Source organism: Natator depressus, chromosome 1 (assembly GCF_965152275.1).
Source record: "Natator depressus isolate rNatDep1 chromosome 1, rNatDep2.hap1, whole genome shotgun sequence".
Lineage (NCBI taxonomy): Eukaryota > Metazoa > Chordata > Testudines > Cheloniidae > Natator > Natator depressus.
Window position 1 is genome coordinate 59,136,816 of NC_134234.1, and position 6,314 is coordinate 59,143,129.

Consider the following 6,314-nt stretch of genomic DNA (forward strand, 5'->3'; position numbering starts at 1 on the left):
AGGGGGAGTGAGGGGTGCCCGTCGCCGGGCGGAGGGAGGGGGCACACGCCGGGGGGAGGGGGAGTGAGGGGTGCCCGTCGCCGGGCGGAGGGAGGGGGCACACGCCGGGGGGAGGGGGAGTGAGGGGTGCCCGTCGCCGGGCGGAGGGAGGGGGCACACGCGGGGGGATGCCTGGGGGGGTGCCCGCCCCCGGCTCACCTGCCCGCACGGTGTCGGAGAGGTCGTGGCCAGGCGCGCCCCGCGGGAACTCCTTCAGCTTCCTGGCGCTCAGGCTGAGCCCCCCGGAGTGCGCCGCCTCCTCCAGCGCCCGCTCCAGCGCGCGGCTCAGCGGCAGGTTGTAGCCGAGCGAGCCGCCGCCCCCGCCGAGGTGCTGGGGGTGTAGTGCCCCGGCCGCCGCCAGGCCAGCGGGGAAAGCCGGAGACTCGCCTCCCAGCGTCGCCATCTTCCCGGCCTGGCCGCGGCTCGCTGGGCGCGCGGGGGCCGCTGGGGACCGGGACCGGGACCGGGACCGGCCCGCGGTGCTGCCGGGGCGGCAGGGGGCCGGCAGGGCGCAGCACGGCGCGGAGGCAGCGGCCGGGACGAGGGCTCCTTCTCCGCTTGCCAGGCGGCGCCGGCCCAGCGCGCATGTCCCGCCGGCTGCCCCCGCCTCGGGGCCCGGCTCAGGCAGCGCTGCGGCGGCCCAGCGCCACCTGCCGGCCGCAGCCTGACGAGCCTGCTCCGAGAGCCCGCAGCGCGGCCCGCCTGCCGACCTCCCCCGTGGCGTCCTGCCCGCCTCAGGAAGCGCCCCCTCATTAACCCCCTCATTACATGTAAACCCGCTCCTGTGACTCGTCTGAGCGCCCGAGTTCAGCGCAGCCCGGGCGGGGAGCTGCCTCCAAAGCGGCTTCTCTGCACCCCTGTGCCAGCGTTCAGCCCTGTAGCTACCCACCCACCGAAACCGTCAGGCCACCTGCCACCCCTCTGACCTGTGCCTGGCAGGCAGTGCAGGAGTTGTGCCTAGCACTGGGAGGGTCACTCTGAACAAAGGAAAAGGAGTACTTGTGGCACCTTAGAGACTAATCAATTTATTTGAGCATAAGATGAAGTGAGCTGTAGCTTTTCTTTTTGCGAATACAGACTAACACGGCTGTTACTCTGAAATCTGAACAAAGGAGATTTGGGGGAGGGGTAATCACTTATTTTTTTCTCAAGGTCCAAATTTCTTGGTCAATGTATTGTCGAGGTCCGGGCTCCAGAGAAAATAATACAAAAACAATAATAATTGTAAGTAAGTAGAAAGAGTTCTCACTCCATTCAGAAGCATCTGATGGTCCAGATTTGGCCTACGATCTGCCTATTGACTCACCCTGATTTATTGTGTTTCACTAAAGCACAGCAAACATCCTGCTCAGCCAGGGAAGAAACTTGAACATCTCTAAGGGCAAATCTACACTACAAAATTAGGTTTATCTAAGTTATGTCAATGTACAGTAAGTGACTCACTTTTGCCTGTCCACGCTACACTCCTTGTGCCAGCACTTGCACTGATTTAACAGTCAATGTAGGGCATTGTGGGAAAGGCAGCAAGTCAATGTAAGCAATGCCGTGTCTACACTGACACTGTCGCTCTAATTACATTGCCCTAAGTGATACGCCTGTCGTGGAAGTGGAGTAATAGAGGCCCAATGCGCACCTAAAAATTGGATCAACCTAGCTACATCACTCAAGAATTTGAAAAATTTCATGCCCTATGCAACATAGCTAAGTCAACTTAATCAACTCCTGCAAACAGAGTTGGCTGGCAGAATTGTCCACTGCCTCTCACAGATTACCTACTTCAATGCGGGGAAGCCTTCTGAAAATGTAAGAAATATCTATGCCACTGCAGCACTGTAAGTATGCCATTGTAGGTGCTGTAGCGTAGACATGCCCAGAATCAAAACAGTTTAAAGCCAGAAGCTGAGACCACCAGGTCATCTAGTCTGGCCTCCTGGCAGTCTAAGACCAGACGGGACCACCTCCTGGGTCAGACCAGCATCACCCAGTATCTGCACACTAATCCCAACAACCAAAATTAGGCCAAAGCATTACAGCCCACAGAAGACTACACTATTATGTGCCATAGGTAGAGAATGACTCCACAAGGAAAGAATAGCTGTCCATTCCTCCAAAATAAGGAAGACTTAGGTTTGCTTCAGTAAGTAATAGTTACAAAAACATAAATACCAAGTTTGTTAGTTAATAAAACCTAAGCATGAAAAAGCATGGCAGTGATAATCAGTGTGGTTCTCATTGATAACACTTTTCATTCAAGTGACTACACTTAATCTTTTAAAAATGTACACGTTTATATTATTATCATTGCAGGGGACTGGGGCAACAGCAGCAGCTGTTTAAAAAGGCAGCAGCAGCATGGAGAGGGATGTTATGTACGCTAGATAGCTTCTCAAAAGGGAGCACTGAGGAACTTTCATCAAGCACTTCCTAAAAATAGTGTTCTCAGAGAGGATTGTGTATGTGGAGGAAGGAATAAAAGCCTAAAAGTTGAACTGGCATCTGTGTACAGCAGAAATGGTTCCTCAAAATCAGGGCTGGTTAGGACAAGTTGTTTAGATAAGGCCTCTTTAATGCTCTGAAAGCCATTTTCACAGGCCTTTGTTCATATCACCTTTTCTAACCTTCCCTTCTTAGTAAAGTCTGTTATTGGAGCAACAATGTTGCTAAACCTCTTTACAAATCTCCTATAGTAGTTGGCTAGGCCAATAAAGGATTGGACCTTTTTTGTTCTTTTAGAGACAGGCCAGCTTTTTATAGTTTCTACTTTTGAGGGTTCAGGGCTAACCAACACGTTGCCCACCCTGTGTCCCAAGTATGACACCTCTGAGACTCCCATCTTACATTTAGAAACCTTAAAAGTTAAGGTTAGCCTCTCAAAGCCTTTGCAACATAATTCCCACATGGTTTATGTGGTCTTGCCAAAAACCGCTGAAGATGGCTAGATCATCTATGTTCGCCCTGGCAAAAGATTCCAAACCCTGTAGGACTTCATTTATAAGCCCCATGAATGTGGCTCCTGAATTTTGCTATTCAAACAGTAAGACTTTGAATTCATACAGGCCAGACTCCACTATGAAAACAGATTTTTCTTGGCAGTCAGTATCAAAGGGAAACTCCCAGTACCCTCAAGTTAAATCCAGGTTTCAGAGTAGCAGCCGTGTTAATCTGTATTCGCAAAAAGAAAAGGTGTACTAGTGGCACCTTAGAGACTAACCAATTTATTTGAGCATAAGCTTTCATGAGCTACAGCTCACTTCATCTGATGCATTCAGTGGAAAATACAGTGAGGAGATTTATATACACACAGAACATGAAAAAATGGGTGTTATCATACACACTGTAAGGAGAGTGATCACTTAAGATGAGCTATTACCAGCAGGAGAGCGGGGGGGGGAGAAAACCTTTTGTAGTGATAATCAAGGTGGGCCATTTCCAGCAGTTGACAGGAAGGTCCGAGGAGCAGTGGGGGGTGGGAGAAATAAACATGGGGAAATAGTTTTACTTTGTGTAATGACACATCCACTCCCAGTCTCTATTCAAGCCTAAGTTAATTGTATCCAGTTTGCAAATTAATTCCAATTCAGCAGTTTCTCGTTGGAGTCTGTTTTTGAAGTTTTTTTGAAGGATTGCGATTTTTAGGTCTGTAATTGAGTGTCCAGGGAGGTTGAATTGTTCTCCGACTGGTTTTTGAATGTTATAATTCTTGACATCTGATTTGTGTCCATTTATTCTTTTGCGTAGAGACTGTCCGGTTTGGCCAATGTACATGGCAGAGGGGCATTGCTGGCACATCATGGCATATATCACATTGGTAGACATGCAGGTGAACGAGCCCCTGATGGCGTGGCTAATGTGATTGATGTCCTTTGAATAGATATGTGGACAGAGTTGGCAATGTGCTTTGTTGCAAGGATAGGTTCCTGGGTTAGTGTTTTTGTTGTGTGGTGTGTGGTTGCTGGCGAGTATTTGCTTCAGGTTGGGGGGCTGTCTGTAGGCAAGGACTGGCCTGTCTCCCAAGATTTGTGAGAGTGATGGGTCGTCCTTCAGGATAGGTTGTAGATCCTTGATGATGCGTTGGAGAGGGTTTAATAGTTGTGGGCTGAAGGTGATGGCTACTCCTTTTCTTTTTAAGTTAAATCCAGTGTGCTTATGAACTTCGCTACACACACACAAACCCCAGTGTATCTAGCAAATCTTCTATTCTGGGCATGGGGTAAGGGTCAGGTTGTGTGATAGCATTCAGCTGCCTATAATCCATGCAAAACCTCATGATTTTGTCCTTTTTGAGTACCATAACAATAGGGGATGTCCATGGGCTTTTAGATCTAGTAACTGTTCCCATGGATAACATGCTTTCTTCCTTTTCCTCCTCTTGAATCTGCTTTTGCATTTCTCCCTTTGCTCTGTATGCCCTGCTAGAGCTTGGCGGGGACCTGTGGTTTGAATGGAGTGCATTAGTATGTCAGTGTGTTCTGGCTGGTCTGAGAATATCTGCCTGTGGTGCCTCCATGAAGCTAATATCTCATTCTTTTGGGCTGGAGTTAAACCCTCTCCCATTTCAGTGGTTTCCAGCTGCGATTCCTCTCTGCAACCATATCAACCAAAGGCATAGACTAAGTCTCTTCCTCAGCACAGCAAATCATGTTGACAGCTATCTCCCTCTTCTGGTAAGCCTTCAACCTATTAGTATGCGTTATTTGCATATCCTCTTCACATTACATGTAACTTCATTAATTCTCTCCACTACCTCATAAGGTCCGTTCCAAATATCTTGCATCTTATTCCTTCTCACAGGATCTAGTGTAAGCACCACATCTCCAATTTCAAATGCTCTTTCCTCAGTATGACTAATAGACAAAGCCTTCCAAGCTTCCTGACTTCTCTCAAGATTCTGCTGAACCAGATCCATCATGTCTTGCAAGCTTTCTTTGCATTGTGACAGATATCACTGGCTCTTCTGTCACCTCAGTCATGAATCAGATCTAGGGGTCCACTGACCTGCCTCCAATAAAGTAGCTCAAAGGGAGCAAATCCTGTAGACTCTTGGGGTACACTTCTATATGCACACAACAAATATGACACCCAGTCATTCTGGTACCTGTCGACATACATTTTTAGCATAGCCTTCAATGTTCCATTAAACCTTTTTATCAAACCATGGGTCTCTGGCTGGTAAGGGACAGCTTTTAGGCACTTTACTCCACACATCTCCCATAGCTACTTAAATACAATCAACATAAAATTGGCACCACAGTCTAACAAATTTCCTTGGGAAAACCCACTATGTTAAAATAGATTTCAGAGTAACAGCCGTGTTAGTCTATATCCGCAAAAAGAAAAGGAGTACTTGTGGCACCTTAGATACTAACCAATTTATTTGAGCATAAGCTTTCGTGAGCTACAGCTCATTTCATCGGATGCATACTGTGGAAAATACAGAAGATGTTTTTATACACACAAACCATGAAAAAATGGGTGTTTATCACTACAAAAGGTTTTCTCCCCCCACCCTATTCTCCTGCTGGTAATAGCTTATCTAAAGTGATCACTCTCCTTGGAGAGAAGTGATCACTCTCCTTGGAGAGTGATCACTCTCCTTGGAGAGTGATCACTCTCCTTGGAGAGTGATCACTTTAGATAAGCTATTACCAACAGGAAAGTGGGTTTATTTTTGGGTGGGGGGGTGGGGAGAAAACCTGGATTTGTGCTGGAAATGGCCCACCTTGATTATCATACACATTGTAAGGAGAGTGATCACTTTAGATAAGCTATTACCAGCAGGAGAGTAGGGTGGGGGGGGGGGAGAGAAAACCTTTTGTAGTGATAAACACCCATTTTTTCATGGTTTGTGTGTATAAAAACATCTTCTGTATTTTCCACAGTATGCATCCGATGAAGTGAGCTGTAGCTCACGAAAGCTTATGCTCAGATAAATTGGTTAGTCTCTAAGGTGCCACAAGTACTCCTTTTCTTTATGTTAAAATAGTAAACAGAGCTGTAGCCACTGTCTCTGACTCAACCTTAGGCAAAGCTACAGTGTCAGGGTATCTGATGACAAAATCCATCAACACCAGAATATACTTCTTTCCATTCCTGGAAGGCTTAGGGAATGGTCCCACAATAGCCACAGACATTCTGGCAAATACCTCCCAGTAATGTGTAATGGCTGTAGAGGTAACTTCTTAGGACCCTTAAAGCCCTGGTGCTTCTGAAACAAATCACAGATTCTGCAATACTCCCTCACTGTTTCAAAACAGGTAAGGCCAATAGAAATTTTG

The 6,314-nt window shown here is 47.6% G+C and overlaps 1 protein-coding gene across 4 annotated transcripts in view; it reads right to left on the reverse strand.

Annotated features, from left to right (window-relative positions):
* The window catches only part of LRCH1 (leucine rich repeats and calponin homology domain containing 1), a 252,422-nt gene extending 252,091 nt beyond the window's left edge, over positions 1-331 (reverse strand). For all 4 annotated transcript variants that reach the window (XM_074960903.1, XM_074960887.1, XM_074960896.1 and 1 more), the window contains exon 1: positions 199-331. The gene's annotated coding sequence lies outside the window, so the exon portion shown is untranslated. The remainder of the gene's footprint in view (positions 1-198) is intronic.
* Positions 332-6,314: the final 5,983 nt, after the last annotated feature.